Source organism: Chroicocephalus ridibundus, chromosome 2, assembly GCF_963924245.1.
Source record: "Chroicocephalus ridibundus chromosome 2, bChrRid1.1, whole genome shotgun sequence".
NCBI classification, from domain to species: Eukaryota; Metazoa; Chordata; class Aves; order Charadriiformes; family Laridae; genus Chroicocephalus; species Chroicocephalus ridibundus.
Genome location: NC_086285.1, coordinates 29,285,858 through 29,308,538, shown reverse-complemented (window position 1 = coordinate 29,308,538; position 22,681 = coordinate 29,285,858). Strand labels below are relative to the sequence as shown.

The following is a 22,681-nucleotide window of genomic DNA, read 5'->3' as shown; positions in this document are numbered from 1 at the left end:
TCTAGTATGACATGCATTTCTCCTTCTTCACTTCACTTCTTTTCTCACACCTTCCTCCCCAAGACAAAAGGTGATCTGTGCAAGACAGAAAGGCATTTGTGTATTTACAAAAAAAATAGGGCCACCAATTTAAAAGGAGTAATAAAAAAATCCTGCAAAATCACATTTTTAAAAAGGACAAAATCTTGCACCAAGTTCCTACAAAATCATAAACTTCAGACAAAGATTTTCACAGAATTTAGTGTCAGAGCAATTTGTCTTATTTATATTTTTTTCTCTTTGCCTTAATTGTGTGGAAAACAGAGAACAGATGCAGCCTTGCAGCTGTCTAACGTGCAGCACGGGTAGAGAGCTCTGACGGAGCGTAGCAGAGAGGGCTGGAATTGGCAGGGGGCAGCCGGTGGAGGGGAAGGGACTGACAAGACCCTTAGTCCCACTCACCCTAGAAATTCGCACCAGACACACTGCCACATTTTGTAACATTCAGACTGCTCTGAAGAGGCCAACAAGCTTCTTATTTCCCTTTTCATGGCTACATAGGAGATTCTGAATATGCCTGTTTTGTTCCTCTATGTTCTGGCACTGATTTACGTGCTCCTGTCATACTTGCAGTTATATCTGTCTCTTCACTTAAAAATGAATTGAGTGTATTCCCAACCCAGGAAACCCATTGGAAACCAGCTAGTATTTAAATCATGTCCCCTCCCTACCGGTACAACTGGAGTTATATGTCACGGAGGATATCTATCACAGCATGGCCTTTTCATTTCCTAACAATCATGAAATTGAAGCATGCTTTCATTAACTTCAGTACTTTTTCAAGGTCAGTTGAAGGCACGTACATAAAATCAGTCTAAATTGTCTTAATACACTGATCACATAGGAGGTATGCCCCCAGCCTTTTACAGTAAACAAATAGGTAAATAAATCTGTCACATCCCACACTATACCTCCCCAGTGCATTTCAGGTTGGTGGGACATTAAGGGTAATAGATAAAATATGTGTTTTGTTTAGAATTGTGCCAAAGAGACTACCTCCTCCTCTTTTGAATGGAAGGAAGGATTAAAACACAGACTAGCATTTTGATAGCCAGTTTGTAGCTGCATCTTAGCATCAACACAGTGAGCCAGGAGAGAAGCTGTAATGAAAAGCACTGATGGTGCACTGGTTAATGAAGCAGCAATGAAGATGTCACGGGGAGAGCGAAAGAGACGCAGAATATAATTTTGCTGTGGCATATGGGGAAGAAGTGCAAAATAAGAAGAGAAATGTGGTTAAAAGGAAAAATGTGCCTGTCTAGCATGAATCTGTCAACCTGATATGAATCTAAGCAGTTAGCTAGCAGAGCTAGTATACCTGCAATCTGTAGGTAGGATACAGATTGCTTACCACTATATTTTTCTTTGCTCACAGCTTGTTTTTCCTTTGTTTTCCTTTCTGCATCCAATGATTTACGTTTCACAGGATTACACTACAAGTTACATGTAATACGATGTAACAGTATAAAAACCTTTTAAAGGGAAGGTCTCTTTTTTTCAGATGTATAAAACTGAACACCAAGGAAAGGAAGCAGGTATTTTCTGAAATAGTTGCTGACTGATCCAATACATGCAGTTTTTTGAAAGGCAGTATATTTCATGGAAATGGATGATCCAGATTCCATGCATGCTATACTGCTTCATACCTGATCTAACAAATACAATTGATTGTTACTGCCATTGGTTTTGTAATACATGAAAGACTTCTGGTCATGCAGTTAGCCCAAAGACCTCCGTGTGTGATTTGCAGTGCGGGTAACTGGCTGCATTCATGATTAAAGGCCCGAAGCTACCCTCCCTAGTCTAGCGTCTGTGTAAGCACTAGAAAAAACAGCCCACAAGGGTTGATAAAAAAAGCTCTAGAATTCATTGTTCTTCACTAACATTTTCCAGGCAACTGCTTTTTCATATACTGTTAGTATACTATGTGCTATAGAAAGTAGCTATATGTATCCTCAGAGACTCGCACACCCAATAATACGGAGCATTGCTGTGTAATAGAATTTCTGCAAATGCAGCAGTTATTTTCACATGAACTAATCCACGCTTTTCTTCCATCTCTCTTCTTTCCAACCACAAGGCTGCAATAATACAGGAAAGATCATGCAAATCCATGAGATTTTGCACTTAGTAGTGTGAAAACTAGCTTACTGAAACGTAGACCTATTTTAGCGGTGCATGAAAAAAGAGCGCTTTTTAAATGGCTAATAGAGAGATAAAACACTGAGCAGCCCAAATTCCATGGTGTTTTTTTTGTCCTCTTTCTTGAGTATATTTGTATATAATTCAGAAACTTCCATGCTCTACCTTATCAATTAGTTCACTATAAGCAGACTCGCTTTATTTTCCACAGCCAAGTGCCACTCCTAGACGAAACATTGAAAAGTTCAGCCCACTTGTACTGCGACTGGCTAGGACAGAGTTAATTTTCTTCAGCGCAGCTCACATGGTGCTGTGGTTACGATTTTTGACCAAAACCCTGGTAACACGCTGATGTTCTAGCTCTTGCTGAACAGTGCACAGCATCAAGGCCTTCCCTGTTTCTCTCTCGGCCCCTCAAGTGAATAGATTGGGGGGGTGCACAATAGGTTGGGAGGTAACACAACTGAGCAGATAACCTGAACTAACCGAAGAGATATTCCATACCATATAATATCACACTTAGCAATTAAAAGGAAAAAAGGGGGGCTTAGGGGCAGTTAGCCATTTTTTGCTCCAGGACCTCTCTGGGCATCGCTCTGCTCATGGGAAGAGGTGAGTGTTGCCTTCGCATGACTTTTGTTTTGTTTTCTTCTCTCTTCTCCCACTTATCCTTCGCTTTTTTTATCTTGACCCCCAAGTTTTCTTGCTTTTATTCTTCACATCCTCTTCCTCTGTGCTACTGGGGATGGGGGAGAAGTGAGCAAGCAGCTGTGTGGTGTTTAGCTGCCCACCAGAGTTAACCCACAACACCATTACCATGCGATACATCAGTGTTGGAAAAGGGCTGAGGAGGGGGATTTACTCTGTGACTGCATAGCTAGAAGTGTTTTTGAATGATTATGATGTCAGCAGAGTCCATATAGAACAATAGTAAGGAGCAAAAAGCTTTAGAAATGCTTATCCAGTGCTACAAATGTCATTGCAAAAGCACTCAGTAAGCACGGCAGACTGACCTTTTTATTCCGGTCTTGTACTTTTAATGGAAAGTATGAATTTCTACTACCTAGTAAAGTTTACTGATATCAAAAAGGTACAAGGAGCTGACTGCCTGGTAACTCTTTTCCAATGAAAAATGACAAATTGTTATTCCATTTCTTCTTTTGCTTCTAGGAAGGAGCAAAGACAGTGGTTTCACTGGGCACAATATCCCAAAGCGTCATTAAAAAAGACACAGGAATCGATCTGTAATTCAGTTTTTACTCCATTAAAAGGGAATACTCCATCCATTCTGTATCCTCCTTTTTGAGGTTGAAGAATTTTTTATGGTGATGTTTAACATCATTAAATGTATTTTAATGAATATGTGCAGTTCATTTAGGACTTACTAAAGGATAAGCAGTTTATTTGTGTCAGAAATTTTGGAGTTCTCTTTGAAGACACTAAGCCCTGAATCCTTTGTCAGGTCAAACCTGAAAATTTGTAGCAGAGAAAACAAACAAAGCTAGAAAGGGATCTCGGGAAGCCATGAAGGCCTCAAGTGGTTATTTAGGCCCTCTTAGTGTAAAATCAACCATAGGTATATTAACATTAATTTAAGACTGATCAATTTGAGATTTAAAAAAATAGTCATTCGAAGAGGTACAGAATGCCTCTTGATTTCTCAGTCTTTTCCTTTTATTCTAGCTCTATTACAGTTCATTAGCTATAATTACAGTATTGGTTTAGAAATTATGTATTTATTCCTCTGAATGTAGGACTACTTGAGGGCAAATGAAAACGCAAACAAACAATCTAATACTCAAGGTAGAAAATCTCTCTCTCCAGGTAAATAACTAATCAAAACCAAGATCATTTTTGCAGGCATAGCACTGTAAGAATTTGGCAGCACTGTGTTTGCATATGCTCTGTACAAAAGACTTCAGAATTTTCTTTCCATGGTCAGATATCTCTAGATACAGCAAGGGTAGAAGACATAACTATAAGCTGGACCATTGTCAAGGCAGGACATCACTCAGAAAATTTTAGCTGGATCCATTTTACTCATATTAATCCTGATTATGCAACGGATGGAGGAAAATCTGCACCTAGTTTACTATTCTACTTTGATCAATTTTTCTTCCTATACCTGTCTACACACTGTACAAAGTTACTAGTGGCATGGAAATATTTTATTCAGTGAATAATTTCCAGACAAGTCAAAGCCAATATTCTACAGAAATTTGACCACGAACAAAGAAACCGAGAATGAAATTTAATGGAGGTACAATTATAACAGGCAGGAGTAAAACACAGTGAAGGACTTGTACCTGTTGCAAACTGACACTTTGGAAAGGGAGGACAAACACAGAAAATCACACACATTAATATTTCACAGAAACAGACCTCTCTGGTTTTAACTTACATGCCATTTTGCTACATGACATGAAAAGAATAAGGATGGGGGTTGGTCGATCAAAAAATGCAAACTCAGATGAATCTGACAAATGGAACAGTAAATCCTGATCTAATGTGTCAAATGAGAACACAAAAGTGGTTACGCAGGATCAAACCAAAGACTCATTTAGAAAAACATCCTCTCTCAAATAGCAGCTCTAAGAGATGCCTGGAGAAGAGCAAGAACATGGCAAGCACATGATAATCCCCTAACTTCTTCCCAGCTGCCAAATATTTCTAGTTTCCTATGATAGATATTGTTTCTGTATATGTTTTCTATTTCAGTAACTCTCAGTAGACTGCCCTTCTGTGCATTTGTCCACTCTGACCCTTTGTAAACTTTTAACGTCCTTCAGCAATGAGTTCCACAGCTCTGTTCCCTCCTACTGCTTGTATTGAACCTGGTTCCTGCCACCTTCTTTGGAGCTCTTCCTTCTCCAAATGGAAAACTCAGTCCCTATCCGAATTTCCCATGCCGCTCCTCACTGTTCTTTGCTGCTGCTCTTTACACATTTTTTCTACAAATATCAGTGAGTGAAAAATTTGATAATTTCTAGCTATATAAAGCCTACTTCTAGTCCACTAGTACATGCCTCACACATCACAGTAGTAAACAAGTATTGATCACTTTTCTAGCCTTGACTACCAGTGTCCTGGGTCACATGTATAATCCCTTGTATGGAAGCCATTCTGCACCTACACTTCTGAATTTCCTTTTCGTCCTTCTCTAAAGCCTCCTCAGTTATACTCCCAGTTCTGTCTTTAAGATGAGGAGAACCAGAATGGCACACAGTATTCAAGATGTGGCAGAATCATGGTCTTGTATGGTGGCAAGTGGCCTCCTATTAGTTGTTCACTCTTTTTTCTCTACTAATTCAGAATATTTTGTTTGGTTTTGATCACTGAGTACTAAACTGATGCTTGCATGGAACTGTTATAACCCTAAAATCTCAACCTCATTTATATATGAAGTTTGGCTTTATTTTTTCATCATGTGTTTCACTTTACGTTTACTACTACAGAATTTCATTCCTTAATTTACTGCCTGTTGACTAATGCCAATAAGACATTTTTGCGTTTCCTCACTGTTGGCCCTTATCTTTTCTACTCTGAAGTATTTCCTCACCAACAAACTTTCTCATGAACCTTTCCCAGGTTATTTGCCAATATATTGAACAGCAGAGGCCCTTGCACAGAGCCCTGCAGAATTTTTATGGTGATCTCCTTCCATTACTGACCATAGAAAAAGAAGCATCTGAAGTTTTCAACAATATTTTGCTAAATCATCACTTGGGATCATTCACTTAAGCATAAAAAAACAGAATTTTTTGTGACACAAAAACCAGATAGAAGATAATTTTTTTTACTGTCTTTAAGTTCAGAAATTGAACTTAATATACACTGTTACTGCAATTTTTGTGTAGATATACCTTGGGATTTATAATATCAGCTTAATACTATCAACTGTGCTCAGTTCAGCTTTAAATTCTGTATTTTTCTTGTTTTAATCTATGAGCTATCATGCTTGTTCCGAATGGCACCCGTTAGAAAGGAAATGTGTCTACCTGAGCTTTTTTCATCATTCACATAACAGAAGCTAGGCAAGACCAGAAGCTGATATAAATTCAGCTGATGACAGCTGATATAAATTTAGTGAAATTTAACATCATTGAAATTAGAGTGACTATATCAGTTGATATCTGTTTCAGATCTGACAAAGAATCAAAGACTAATTAGAAAATTTATTCCTTACATTTTTCTGTAATACCCACAGAAAGACGAGGGCACTAATAAAACAGTAGAGACATCGCTTTGTTTAGAGACATTATAATTCTTAACAGTTGTTGATCATAAAATACTAAGCTATTTCAGTGGGATGTTCTGCAAAAGAAAAATAACTAGCTCAAGTTACAGTTTTACAGTGTTCTACACAATGTAAGTCGCCTGTTATAAATTAATTGAAAACTAGCAAGTCTCAAATAATTTTCAGGAAATGCAAAGGTGATAAAGCACCTTCAATGGTTGGTTTCCAGTGAGAATGCTTAAGAATTACCATGTCAAATTTTGCTTGAATCTCATTTCCTCTCCCTTGCATTTGTGCTGATGGTGGGCTAAGCTGTGACACTGCCGCAAGTCCCATGAATGGTAACAGACTGATGAAAGAAAGAGGCGGCCTGCCACCACATGTCAGGAAAGAGTCAGAACATGTTCTGTGCCAGGCCAGTCCATGATCTAGGGTGGGAATCACCTCACTGATCACCTCATTCACCTGAAATTCAGAGCTTGCTCTAAAATATTCATCTAGGCTTATTCCATAATGAAGAAAGAGAGAGAGAATCAGAATGACCTAACTCCTCTATCTCCATGAGATATTGATGAACCTTCAAGGACTGCATAAATGCTCTTAATTTAGATGCCTAAGGATAAGTGAGAAAAATCTGACCTATGGTGCAGAGTTTTCCCTGGAAAGAACACCACGGAGAGAACACAAAGGCTGCAGGCTGGAAGCAGGGCAATGATTGCTTTATCTAAATGCTTTCTGAAATGCTCTAGTCATGTTCAAGTCCACTGCTCCCTATAAATCTGGAAGCACGCTCAAGCTAGTTCTGTGTTACTCATACAGCAAGGTGTGCAGACTTGCTAGTATTACTCCTCCTATTAGATATAGGAAATTTCCCATCTGGAGGTTTCCTTTCAGAAACAGTGTAGATTTGTACTATTCTGTTATCTTTTGGGTTTGATTTAATCAGGGTAATTTTCACAGGTATTTAGAATCTGAAAAACTAGGCACTCAAAATCAATCAGACTTAGATTGTAATTATGGAGACATTTCTTCTGGTAGCACTGCCCCAGCTGATATTTTTCTTTCTCCTTTTTTTCTCTGCTTCACTCTGCCAGTGCTGCCCTCTCAGCTGTGGCAGTACTGCTCCTTGTAAGAACCTATAACTTTCTTTTTCCTTTCACAAACCTCCAGAGTGGAAATCAGACTCAGAATTAAACATCCAGGCTCCTCTACATGCCTGGAGAAGACTGGGAACTTTGAACAAGGAACGAAAACCACAGATTCATGGCATGAAGCAATGAAAAGCCAACCCTAAGAAACGTTCCACCCTTTTTCTGGAAGGCAGGGGTGAAGACAGGAACTGCTGTTACTAGTCTTTCAAAGAAGGAATCTCATTGCTTTTCCTTAAAAGATGCAGCTCCTAGAGAAAAAGGAAGTGATTGCCATTGTCTATTTAATTTAAGAGCTTGAGAACATTAGCGAGTCAAACCAAAAGTCCGTCTAGTCTTGTACCATGTATCCAACAATGGTTAAAAGTTGTTTTTTGTCAAAGAATCCAACATCAGGGAAAGAATATACTACTCGACCAGAAAATCTTTCTCATCTTCAAACCTTTTCAGATCAAGGACTTCTTAAGCTGGATTTGTGGCTATGAATTTAATAACTTTCAACAAATACCACTTATAACTTGCCTGTTTCTCTCTGAAAATTCCAGCATCTGAAACACCCTGCAACCAGTAGTTCCACCTCTTAACTTCAGACTGCCTGAGGAACCTTCTCCTCCTGTTTGTTTTGAACAAGTCACCTCCTAGCTTCATTTGATGCCACCCAAATTCTTGTCCAGCAAACCACAACAAAATCTAGCAAGGCAGCAGCATAATTTTTCCTGTGGGGTTCAGGCAGAAGCTTGGTGCCTGGATGCGCAGGCCAGACAAAGCTGTAAAAGTTTATGGCTGGCACTAGAGAAGCTTCCAGGTCAAAAAAAGGAGGTCTTGTCTGTGTTACAGGTACTTCCAGAACTAGGCAGCTCCAAAGGTGGTAGTCAAGGGGCAGCATAAAACTGTGGGTTTGGAATGCATAGGATATGTACGGATATCTCGGCTTAATTTATGGGCGAAATCCTGACCCACCACTAAAGTCAAATGTAAAAATCCTAGAGGAGCAGAAAGATGAACATAGCGTGGTACTATGTATCTTGTTTTCATTTTCTTGCCTGGTTAAAGCAGAATGGAAGGTGTTTGGTTTGTAAAACATCATTTCTCTTCCAATTTAGAAAACACTATACTATCCCACATAATAGTCTGTGAACTGAAGGACCAAATGAGTTACAATACGATGTGAAAATCTTCACATTACAATTTTACAGCTTTCTGCTTTTTGCCTTAGAAGAGTAGGAATTCAGCCCAAATATTTCTAATGGTGGAGATGCAAGTGAATTTATAAAGATTTGGAAAAGGATTGAAATATAACTGTATGAAATATCCTATTAACTCTTGCCCTATGTTTTATATTTTTAGAAAGAATTTAAACTAAACTCTTGAAGCCTGCTGCCTATGTTGTCATTAAAGATTTTTTACTTCAGTGGATTATGACTTTTGAAAATTCACCCCATCTCCGTTCAGCAGGGGATTAAACTTTCATGGAATAAATTAAAGTGGGTTAAAAATGTCTAACAGAGTTTTAAGACCCCTGTATTATGCCAGTACCACAGAGTGCTGCTAACTTTGAAATGAAAGTCTAGCTAGGTAAATAAATTTTGTCAAGGATCTATTGTTCTTGTTCCACATTCCTATAAGCCTTCTTTTATTAATATTGGCTTGCCATTTTCTGCATACATGTAGAAAGTAATATTAAATAAAATTAGATTTTATATGAAAGGCCACAGAGCAACATTTTAATCAAAATTTGCACTGTAGTTTGCTTTATGTGTAACACACTGAAGAAAATGCCCGTTTTCATATGGGTAGACATATTTTCTGAAGAAGGTGAAAAAGTGCACAATGTGTGACATCCCAGTACTATATAATGGACAAAGCCACTGTGCACTCTAAACATGCTCTATTAGTATTACTTATTTTCTACATACAGTTTCCAGTCATCCACTGTTAATGTAAAAGTTTAATAAATTTAAAATACTCCCACATTTTACCCAAATAATTTGTTGCTCGTATATCTGATACCATATTTTTCCAAAGAAAAGCAGTAGAATGTTGATACAGCTGAGTCACTTTCCACATAGATATTTGTGGGCGCATTCTAGAAACCTGAATTTGAACCAAGATGTCTTTTGAGGAGATTTAATTCCCACTGATGTTGGAAGTGTGTACGTTTCCACACAAAGAAATTGTATATCTGTATGAGATGCTTGTGAAATGCAAAAAAGGGCTTGCATAAGTATAAGAAATTATATTGCAAAGGTATAGATTCGTTTCATTAAAACTGCCTGCCGCTCACTATGAGTTATTCATTTATTACAAACAGCAAAATATTTCAGGAAAGGCATTTTAAAAGCACAGATGAGCCATTCCAAGGTTCAATACAAATTTGGCATATCCCTGCTAACTTTTATGCCTTCATCTTCACCTTATGCCCTTGCCAGAAGTCTTCTGTGATCACAAAGAAGAAAGTTTTCTTCTCTTTGAATTTCAACCAGAAGCTGCAATATATTCCCTTTCTAACTGTGTTTGTTTAATAGGCATTGATCATTCATTCATTTGGTCAATGGATATCAAAGTCTATTAAAATCCATCTCTGAGGAAAGAGGTGTGTTTCTTTAATGTTGTTCTGGTAAGGAAGGGGAACATTAAACAGCTGTTCTATTGCAAGGGTACTCAATTTTCTTGGCGGTTTTGTCAAGGTCTGCTAATTCTTAGAGGGGACTGCTCAGCACGGGGGCACCAGCTCTGCTGGGCAAGCCAAGTCCTGCACATTGTTTTCCTGGCTATGATGTACACAAACGTGTTGCAATGCTCCCTAATGCAAAGATGTCAAAGAAATACCAATTGTCCTTTTGGAAACTAGGTGACACCGCATGTTACGTGTTTACAAGATCCAGGCAAAATTTATTCTCAATCCAAACCTGAACAGGACTCTACCATCAGTGTACATTTGCTCAGTAAGGATGCGGGGAGACCAAGTAGCCTCAGAAAAAGTACTACCCCCAATTGCTCACACAGCTGGTCTTTCCATGACTCTGGACAAAGGTCCAGAGACCTATTGTGCCATTAAGAGGAATATAGTTACAGAATACTAGAAAGGGATGCTGCACACCAATTTCTCTATCTCTTGTAAACTAGTGATGTTCATTCAGTAAGGTACTTCCTTGTAGTGATTATCCCCAAACTTGCACAGACCAGGTTTTATGTCTATGGTACCTTTCTGAATAGATCCAGACATAGTGAGGGAACTTAGCCCAGCCAAACAAAACAGAATAGAATATCCAGTAGAAAATCAACATTGTCTGTGCCTGACAGCAGTCTTGTATTTTCCTCCTGCAATAGTATCACACCTAATTAAAAGTGAAAATTAATAGCCAGAAGGATTAATAAAATTCCATATGCAAATATCTGGCTCATGAGAGCCATGGTCCAATTGCTAGTGCTATCACTAAGGTCATTAATTTAAATTGAGATGAGTTAAGAGTCCTTTGGGCACTGACACATAAGTTGAAGGAGGTTATTCATTGCTAAGTTTTTCACACTGAAACAAAAAAAACTTAGGAAGAAAATAGGTGAACATTGCTTCAGCACACCGATTTGTAGGATGATGAGCAGTGCTGTGAGCTTGTCTGTGGAGGACCACAGTGTAGTTCTGATACATTGTTTTAAATTCATATTAAGATGTACTGAAGCCAGTTGAATACAAGATAGTTCAAGGTCTAGTAAACGGACGTCTTTGGGATTATTTTGTGCCTGCTGACTTCTGCTGAGCACCTTCAAATTACAGAAAGGCTTTTCTTTTTTTGACCAAAATTTGAGTACCAGTTTCACAAACCCTTCAGAGATTTTACCAGTCTTCAGAAAAGGTCCAAACATTTCCAGTTAGCAAGAAATATTAACTCAACTTATAAACAGAAATACCGGAGCCCTAGACCACTGGTTACACTAGTGCAAATACATTGCATTCTCAGTTTACCATCTCTTCAGCTCACCTCAGAACTAGCTCCAGCGTCTTGATCCATAACTGCATTTCTAGGCAGGGTGACTAGAAGAAATGTAGTCTTTAAAAGCAAATTATAATGGAGTGCCCTACACCTATGAACTTTCTCCAAATGCTGATGGCTGAAATATTTTAAGTTGCATAGTAACAGAATGACTGCAGAGTAATAAAGCAGTGATGGCATTATATTACTTTTCCTACATAAAGAATAAAAACATAAAATTTATTATTCTGACCTTGTATCACAAGGACTCCTCAGGTATGTGAAAAAATTCAACTGGCCTATCAAAATGGACTTAGACTAAAGGAAAACCTGTAAAGCATGGTTTCCAGAAGTTTTTTGAAATTTAAAAAAAAAACCAAAACCAACTCTGGACTCCAAAAAATTAGGCTGGAATCCTTACAAGTTTGGGTTTTAGTATTTACCCAACAACATATTTTCATATTCTTAAAGTATAAGAAAATCAGGTTTCAGGGAGAATCAGGCATTATTTCTCCCAGATATGCCCGAGTCAGGAGATGCAGTGGTACTGAAAATGCACAGAGAACCAGGAACTTTTCATACCAAGTTCCAGAGAGCCTTTATCTTTTTTGACTGATACTTCCAGTCCATTCTGTTTTGACCTCAGACTGTTCTGAGCATCACCACCTTGACTGCACTGAATTATTTGGGCCAATTTTATCTGCAGTTCCATTCGTACAGCCTCCTGCATGAACAGGATTTCAATTGAGTGATTCAGACAGGAATTAAGTTCTTTGCTTTTCAGAGAATAAACATTTCTTCAAAGACAGGTCAAGATCACCGTATATTAATATATTCCTATGTCTGCCCAAAAAAGCAAATAACTTTTTTCCATTGTCTCATCCTCTATATCTGTGTGGCTGAGCAGCAGCACAAAACAATTTAACCTTAGCAAGCAAATTTCATTTGTTACCTGCCAAATGCTGATACAAAAGATAACTATGAAAAAGCAATAAAATCCTCATTCTAAGGCAATAGGTAACATGCCTTCGCTATAATATACTTGCTAAATAATATTCAATGGACTCATAAGAGCATTTAATTTAAATATAAATGCTTAGCAGTTCCATTTTTCAGGGAGTAAATGACACTTTTGCTTGTGTTTCTTTGAAATGCATTTGCAGAATAGACATCCTTTCAAACCCCACAGTTAGTGTTATTTATTATTACTATTACTGCAATGATCACAGACCACCCTGTGGTCACAGATAGGGTGTACTAGAAAGTAAAAAAATATAGCCACTGCCCTAGAGAGCTTTCTCATTGAAACAGATTTGGGAAAGGCAAAGCTAAAAGAAGAAATATTGGTGGTGTTCTAACTTAGTTGCAGAGTTAAGAGTCGGTACAAATCTCTGGACAATGTCATATCCAGGATGTCCCAAAAAAGGTTGACTCAAATAGGACTCACTAAGTCCATCAAGAAGCCTAAAAACCACTTGCAGAGCATGAAGAGGTCACAATTTTCTCCAGGAGCAGGGACACCTGTCCTCGGTAGTGAGAAATGTTTGACTTGTTTCTCTGATAAAAACATAGTGAGAGTAATCATACAAATATAATCTGTCTTACAAAATGTGAATCCCTTAATTCCTCCTTTATCCTTCAGCTTTCAGTCAGCAGCAGCTCTGGCTAGTCCCTCAGCTACCTAGCGAACAACAAGAATATTTTCCATTGTTTTAAATTTACTTAATGAAATTCTAATGATACAATTTTTATAAACTTACTGAAAATCAGCAACATCTAACTCACCTTATTCACACTATTAGCTTTTTTAAGTGTTTTCTTTCTTAGTTTGCTGTATAGATCAGTAAGACAAAGATCTGCAGGGCATCAAGAAAAGTCTAGTTGGTACTTGTTACAAGACCCTTCAAACATTTCATCCACCTCCTGAAAATCTTTTGTGCATTCACCTTATGGATTTTGTTGCTAAAATACAGAAGCATTTTCATCTAGTGGAATCCAGTAATATCCTGGATGAATTAATAGAATATATTTTCTGGTAATTTTAGAACAGTTTTTCCGTGGAGAACAGCATATACACAGATTTGGTCTAAAAGACATCATGTTTACAGGAAAGACATTCTATCACTGACCAGTTGCAGGACAGTATGAGAACATCAAGCTTTGGAATTCACAGTTTTGCTATATCACAGTAGTAACCCTAACCAAATTCCTGAAGCCTGAGCCCCAACCCGAAACCTTAACTCCTCATTCTAAGCCCCTAACATTCAACTTCTCACCTAACCCTAACTCTAACCTGTTCGGTGCCTAATAAGTAGAAGAAGGGCAGGGGTTGTATGCATAATGCATAAAATTTAGCTACGATATACTTTCTCTAAAACTACTCGTGCATTTTCAAGTATGATCATGTACTCCGAGTAATGCAGAACCAGATCCTTTGCAAGCTTCATTGACTACCACTTCATGAATTTTTCAGCAGATCTACGTCAGATTAATCCTGCTGAGGATCGACCACGTGTATTTAAAATTATCAAAAAACTGATTGTTTTAAATTGCAGGTTCTTCTGCATTCAGAGCAGTTCATCTTCAGCTATATTTGCAGTCCAAAATATGATTTGATATCACTCAGGATGAAAGATTTCCAAACATATCAAAAGAACACAAAAAGACAGAGACTGCAATTTTCCAGATTGTCCTTCAGTCTGAAAATGGTGGTACTTTTTGTTAGAGGGAATGGCAGTAAGGGTTGCACGGCAGTCTCTGTGCCTGTTCAATTACTGCCCATTCTAATCAGATTGCCAGCAAGGGATCATGAGGAGTTTGGTGGTTATGATGTAAAATATCTACTAGGAATTGGATTTTGATCATCACTTCATTTTACATCTGTTTCCCGCTAACCAATGGGACAAAAGAGTGTTAATCACTCTTGACCTTTCCTGGATTTGAACTAGCAGTTTAATTGCTAATCCCTACTGAGGGACTCTGAAGTACACTATAGAGCCCCTGATGCATGCAGCTTGACCCCCTCTGTTCAACATTGGTTTTAACCAACAACATCATCAAGAGTGTGCTCAAACTTGACAATGTTAATTACAGCTTTGGCCATAGTTTCAAGATAAAGTACATATGAAACTGTCAAACTAGAAACATTCAAAATATCTGCCAAGCTCTAGGTGATTCTATGTGAATCAAAAAGCATCTCCAGCCAAGGAGATCTTGCAGACTCACGCTACTGCACTGTCAGTTTGCTCCTAAGATATGCCCAACTCCTGGCAATTAGAATTCTTAAGGGGCTGGTTGAAAATCTGTTAGTTTTGGCTTGTTTCAAAATCTTCCCCCAGATGGTAATATAATTCCAAACCAGCTGAGATTCACTTTGTGTTGAATTTCATTGTAAAAAGGATCATACAGCAAAGAGATGAACAAAAGGTTTTCCCCTCCTAAAATTTCAAGCTACAGCATGAAGAGCATTTTCTTTGAGTTTTTTTTCTGAATATGATTATCTTAGTCTAAGTTGCTTATCTCCAGATCTAATCTTTTTCCTTGGTTATTCTCAAATTTACATTCAATTATGTTTCAGACAAACATTTACTAACTGAGAGAGAAGAAACATAGAGGCAATATGTTCTACCATGCGGCCAGGTCCTATTGCAAAATTTAAAATTGGAAGAACATGGAGTTCTACCTGCACATTGTCTGCCAGATTAAAATGTCATTAAACTGATATTAATTTTCCTGTAAATGCCAGTGCCTAACAATGTTTCACTGTGTCACATAGGTTCATGCTTCTTACGTGTCTATGTCAATATATATTGCTTATTTACAAGATTTAAGATCATATTTGTAACTAAGCCTAGAACCATATTTCTGCTTTAAACCTACCCATTGAAGACTTCTCTATATGTGTTATGTTTACTTTTTTGTAATATTTAGAGCACATCACCATTGCAAACTGGAACGCAGAGCCTACTGCCCTGAGACTGTTCTGATTAATATGTCTAACAGAAATACTAGCAAGGTCCCTCAAAGCAGACAAACTGTCTGGACATGATGCTGGGCAGAAATTAATTAGACCCACCTATTAGTGGAGTTACTCCAGAACTACACTGGCATGATGGAAGTTCTAATCTGCTCCACACAGTTACTGAAGAGCCCAGTCAATATCAACTCATTGAAATCAGAAATTAATGTTTGTCAGGACTGAGAACATTTTCCCGTTCCTGATGTCCTGGTCATACTGGGGCAGGCCTACATAGGTAACAAAAATTACTTTTTAAATTAATATTTTGGGTAATTTAAGCCAAGAAAGGAAAAAACTTTCTCACAAGTCTTGCCCTAAGATCTCAGCAAGAGACACACACAAGTCCCCACAGAAAGCTGACTGAGAAAGTATGTTTTGTGTTGCGTTGCAAATATTTCCTTGACCAGGAACTTTCAAACTTTCATACAACAAATCACACACCAGTCTCTCTTAAGCACTTCAAAGAACCAGCAAAACACAGCAAGAGCCATGGAAAGACACAGGACTTTTGAACCATTCCCAGCCCTCCTCCTATTGCTGCAGCTCCTCCAGGAAGGCAGCTTGCCAGCTTCCACAAACAAATCCCCTGCACAAGGGGACTGAGGTAGTGGATGGACTCAGTCAACAGGAACTTGTGGACAGTATGCCAGGCCACCTGTTCTAGTGGGGATTGAGGCATGGAAAGGGGTTGCATTCAATTTCCTTAGTGATTCTCTTTACACAGCTTCCCAGCATTTGTCAAATCTCTGCCACCTGGAGAAGGTGTCTCTGTGTCTAGCAGAGAGAGGGAACAATGGAGCAGAATGCGGGTTTCCCCATCCCCATACCAGATTGACACTGGAACCCCCTAAGTAACTGTTACAATGGAAATATATAGTTTTCCTGGGAAGAAGATGAAGAAACTTCTGGCAGATTAAAAATAAAAATTAAAAAAAAAAAAAATCCTCATTCATTTCTGTGAAAATTGATTAGAACTTCAGTGGACTGAAATAGTGAAACAGCTACAGTTAATCCAGGGGGAAGTTTCTATCTATTGTTCTCTCATATTATTTACCACACCAAGGCTCAGATGTTTGCAGGAACTTAAAATCATTCACCAGCAAACCCTCTTCTTCTTAGTTATTAATATAGTCAAAAGATAATGATCTCAGCAACATACGAACAGGAAATTATACACAGACAAACACATATGGAAACCACTTTTTCCCTTTACTTTGCAGCATAGAAACCAATAAATATTTCTTTCCGTATTTGGGAGAAATATTTAAATGATTCATTGCTAGTACAATTATAAAATGTAACATGATAAATATTGACATGAATTTTGCTATTCTGTGGGAACACAATATAAAAATAATATCCTGTTCAAATACAGCACTTTTCCCTAAAGATGTCAAAGAACTTTACAATAGAATCAAGTCTGTCTACTACCTAAGAATTATTTTAATCATTAAAAGTTATAAATGGCAAAACCAAAGTACTGAAAGTTACACAACTTCCTCAGGGGAACCCAAAATTGCTCTGAATGCCATTTTGACTGCAAAACTGTAGCATCACCAAAAATCAATCCAAGAAGAATCAAGGACAGTTACATTGCATTTTTGGTGAGGGTATTAATGTAAATGTGGTCCTAGCAGAAAAGAACAGGCAAAAGAATCTGTTTAAGTGGAATCGATTTTAAGCTAATAAATACCTGCTTTGATCAGAAATTCAGGAAATAATTGCAAGATTAAAAATAGAAAGTACAAATAACTAATAGCATATTTTGAAAGGAAACATGTACACTGAAATCCAAATGATGCTTTTTTTCCCCCCAATAAACTACCTGAATTGGGCATAATGAAAAATGAGACAAGACAGACAAGAATACAAAGCTTCCCAGTACTGGTCCATCACTGGCAAAGTTGCAGAGAGAAATGAAGGTTTATAGTTGGTGTGGACCCGTGTGACACTTTCTGGAGAAGCAAGCTTTTTATTCAGAAAAGGAACAGATGTTTTGGCAGATAGCATAGAAAGAATCCTGTCAGAGACTATAAACTAGGCTTGAAGGGAAGAAAAAAAAGAGTGTGGAAAAAATGTGAAGTATAAAACAAAAGAACCAAAATGACATGGATAAAATAGAAACGCAGAAAAAAAGACAAGGGCTTTGTTAAAATTGAAAAGAGAAAGTAAATGTGCTAAACTCCCTGTAACTTTGGAAGAAGTTTTAAGGCAAAAAAAATGAAACTTATCTCTCTTCCACTGACACAGCTCATTGCAGCATGAGGCTGGGAGATTAATTTTATAACTGCAGACAGAAATCAAATAAAAGGAAGAGTCAATGCCCTTTTTAAGCATCAGTAGAGAAAGATCACAAGTACACAGCCAATATTAAAATGCAGCCAAGGTTTATGGCCAAGATTTAAGTAGATTTGTACTGGAAGAACAAAAAATAACCAACTGTGTAAATGGAGATGGGATTATCACCATCGCCTGCCCCTGCACCAAAAGTTTTCCTCTTTCATCTGTTTGCAATAAAGAAGCTCCTTCTGAACTAAACAAATGTGTTTAAGAAGATTTTAATCTCAAACTCACCAAGCCAATTTCTGTGAATCATAGAATCAGAGAATCTTCGTGGTTGGAAACGACCTTTGAGATCATCGAGTCCAACCATACACACACAAAAAAACCCCACCCTACAATCTCTGTCACTAGAGCAGGCCCTGAAGTGCCAAATCTACACGTTTCTTAAATACCACCAGGAATGGTGACTCAACCACCTCCCTGGGCAGGCTGTTCCAGGGCCTGACCACTCTTTCAGTAAAGTAATTCTTCCTAATATCTAATCTAAACCTCCCCTGCCCCTGAAAACCTAAACCTCCCTCACTCCCATTTAACCTAAACCTCCCCCTGAATATCCTCTAGTCTTGATAAAGAAAAACTTTGCCAAGAAATTCACAGACCACTGAAATCTACTGCTGCTGGACAACGACATTTAAAAATATCCTCTTTAACCTCCAAGAATAGCCTTTTCTGAAAAATGCGAAGGAAGCTAGTGTCAAGGTAGCAAAGCCAGTTAGCCAGGGCTCAGTCCTGCCATATGCTGAGACTGAAGTACCAGCTGAAGATACTATGGCACATCTTGGTACAAATATCTAACTTGCAACAAAATGTGGCCATATGCGAGGCACACTTCCAGCTGTGTATCTACTGTGCTCACACTGATACTTAAACAAGTAGTCATAAAGGATTCAGATACCGTATGTCAGCTGTTCTATAGTAAGAGCCCACATGCCTGTCCTTAGCATGGAGTAAATTCAAGGTGGGTCGTGGGTCAAGGTCATTTGTGCATAAAGAAAAACAAAAAGTTATCACAAGAAAAAAGCAAGATCACAGATTTTTATTACAGAATATCCAAGATTTCACCTTAACTTCTACTGCAATAAAGCTTCCTACATCCTAAAAAAACACTAGCTGGCCATCAGGGATGCAGCTTAAGGTACAGATCCTGAAGGTATCTTAAAATCATAGACTACATTTAGTGTTTAAATGTTGTCCTGAATAGCTGTTTCTATGAGGAGAGACCCATTCAGTAACACCAACTAGAGAAAGAATTAGAAATTGAAATGTTTAGGATTAGAAATGAAAATGTTACACACTTTTTTCGTTTGGATGGTAACCCCTATATCAAGTCGTTAAAGGGGTGCCAATTTCTTGCACAACAAAAAATAGAATACGTCTGTAAAAACAAGAAACCATGAGAAAATTTACAGTCAGAGAAATGTACAAGGAAAAGGAGCAAGGAAATTAATAGAAAGTCCCAGTAAAGCTGACAGGAAGAAATAAGAAGGTTCAACTAGATAGAAAATTGACCATACAAGCACTTTTTCGCATTCCATATGTATTTCCATCAGTGGCTTCCATTTAAAATGTTCTCAGTCTTCATTAAAAACCAGATTTTCCTGTCTGATGGACATGAAAGCTCAAATTCACATCTGCAAATTAACTATGTTCTTTCTGCTTCATACATCAACTATTATGTGCAACGTTATTGCTGGAATTGTATCTTAGCTTACAATTTGATGATTATGGTACATCAGGGAGAAGAGAATGCACCTTGCTCTGCCACAGCTACATTTTTATTGACTCCACAGCACTGAATGGGGAAATTTCTTTTTGTCAGCAAACTAAGCAGGTCTGACTTGGAGGATTTAAAGGGTGCAGATCTGGCATCAGTGATCAGTTAATGTCTGCGATGACAATCGGATGGCAAAAAGTGCTTATTCTAGGAAGCTACTGCAACTATTTAGTAGCAGAAGCAGAAATGTTTACACCAGAAACATTAAGGGGTGGCAAGGTAGCAGACTTTTATCAGCTTTTTCTCTGGGAAGAAGGTGCTCCTTCATGAATGGGGAGACTTTTTGCACTCGCACCAGCAACCCACCGCAGCATTCCCAGCCTGTTATTCATCACTAAGAAACAATATGAAGTAATCTCTCCAGTCGTTCCTACTGACTCTGTAGCTTTCAGGTTTTGTGATATATGATCAGTCCTCCCTGGGAAAGTCTGTAGCCTCCTAGTTTAGTCCTTCAAATTCCAGAACCATGAAACAGAAAATGAAGCAAGGTCTTTCAGCTTGCTGTCTCACAAATTCTCTGAGGCATCTAGCAAGGTCTTTCCTCCTCCTCCCCCAGACTCCTCAAATGTTCTTTGACTCTGCAAACTGGGTTTGTGTCTTCTGAGAAACAAATTCTTCACTGGTGAAGCCTGATTAAAAGTAAATCTCCCTTGTTCTGTAAAGACGAAACAATTGAAATCGTTTCTTACTGAATGGAAAAGCCACAAGTCCAAAATGCCAGAAGACAGATGGATTGATCAAAAAGACAACGAAGTCTTTCCATTAACTTCAACAGAGTCTGGACTTAAGTCATTAATCAGCACCGCTAAGAACTGTAGGTCTTGTAGAGAGGTTTTGTACTAGAAAAACAGAGGCAAAAAATACAATCTTGACATTTCCACTAGACAAGAAAAACTCAGGGATGTACTCACAGTCATACCATAGTTTCTAGATTATAGTAACCAGTTTTATATTTAAATAGAACAGGTCGATGACAAATAAGCATGGAATAAACAATGTTTTGTTTGTCACCAATTTTTTTGACTGATTGCTGTCCTGAGTGATGGCAAACATATATTTTTATTTTCATTTTAGAAATAAATGCTGTGGAAACAATAAACACAGATCCATGTATTCCTTTGAAGAATTATTAGCCCATGTATTTTTATATGGACAATCTCTATGTATCAAGATACAAATAGAAGATTTAAAATGGCAAAGACAATGGAGACCTTTGCATCACAGATGTCGTGGTTTTTTATAGCATGCTAAAATAATTTATATTCAATAACTGTATTTATGTATCCTTGATGTTGCTTGCTTTGTTTGCTGCTATTGCACAATACATAGAAAAATTAGTTATATGCCTACCATTCTTTCATCTAGATCATCCTCCTGATTAATGTTGATTTGCATGTGACTATGGGAGATTAGTCATCTATATATTTTTTCTCTTGTTCTTCCTACAGTTCTCTTAAATTTTTCTACCTGCTACGTACAAACCGGTTTGTTGAACCATCTTCCTGAGCTATCCCAGGCAAGTGTGAATTATTTTGCTTACTTGTATTATAATGCCAAATTCTTCACAGCTGCAAATCATTACTTCTCATCATTTTACTCACCTATGTGTCTCTTTCTTTGTGTTGCTCTAGTAAATGAAAATTATCATTATGCCAATCCTCGCAAAATGGATGAAGTAATTTGCTTTCATTTGTGTTTGCCAGGATTCTTTCATCTCCAGAAACTAATCATCTTCCCTTATCCAAATAAGCTGAACTTTTCAGTAGTTGCTGCACTTGACACTGACCAATATTTAACCCCAACTGGCACCAACTGTACTGTGGGTCTGATGGGCGCAGAGCCCTCTTGGTGCCACCGAACCCTCAGACATATTGCAAGGAATCACCAGCACTGAAAAGTCCCGGGGGCATATACATGCAAAGACATGTTGGCTGACTAGAAAAGCCTTCAAATGTCTGGTCTGTGTTTTAGAACATGCTATAAATAAAGCTTCTTAAAATCATCAGCACTTACATCTCTGTCTCCCTCCCTCTAGTTAACTTTTAATCTAATTGAGGTAGACCACTATTTAAAATAATTAAATGTCTTCCTTTCCTGAGTGAGTTCTGCCTGTAACCAAATAACACCTTTCTGAAAGCGGATGTTGAGCTGTTACTATCCCCAAGAGCAGAAGAGATGCTTAAATATCAGTAATTTCCTGTCTCCCAGTTTCTAGTCACTGCTTTTAAGTCCACCAACATCTTCCCTCTATTATAATATGATTTTCCCTATACCTGCTCAGGTTCTTCTGTTTCTCATCTCCAGGACAGACTCCATCTGCCCCTGGAGCTTTGCTAGTCTTTAGACATTCTAATATCCTGATCATCTGTTCGGGTATGGTCTTGATTTCCCTCAGTATTTCTTCTTCCTCTCGTAGGAAATTTACATCCATTTCTAGCATCTGTCACCCACTCTCTTGTGAATGTTAAGGTAAATCATTAATTTAATATCTAGAAGTTCTGTCCATTAATTACGCTAGTTTCTCATTCCTGCTACCTTTATGGACTTCTCATGCAAAATGCTTTAAAATGACTTCACAAAACAGCTCAGCATGTCTTCTCCTATGTTGACTCTTTCTATAGGCTTAGGCTTCCAACAAAGAACACACACTTGCCACCTTCTTCTATGAAAGCTAAAAAAGAAACCTATTGTGTGCACTAATTTTTTCCAAATCTCCTATTAACTACCTGGTCTCAAGTGTGGCATGTGGTAATTGCCTTGATCAACCGTATTAAACCTAACCTTTTTTTGCAAACATTTTGATATAGCCAGTCTTGCAACAGAATTTTAATGGTGAGGATTATTTAAAATTCAAAGTAACCAGCTAAAGCTTTTGAAAAAATGTAATGGGATGGCACAAGTATCTGTCCAACAAAAATAGACAGAAGTGAGCTTCTGTCCCTATGGCTACTCACGCGTATTTTTGTATGCAGGCGCATGCATTTGTATGCATGGGTATTCTTTTTTAAC

At 37.9% G+C, this 22,681-nt stretch overlaps 1 protein-coding gene across 2 annotated transcripts in view; it reads right to left on the bottom strand.

Moving 5' to 3' along the window:
* Positions 1-22,681, bottom strand: part of NXPH1 (neurexophilin 1) — a 146,677-nt gene that overhangs the window by 6,207 nt on the left and 117,789 nt on the right. The gene's annotated exons all lie outside the window — the stretch shown is intronic.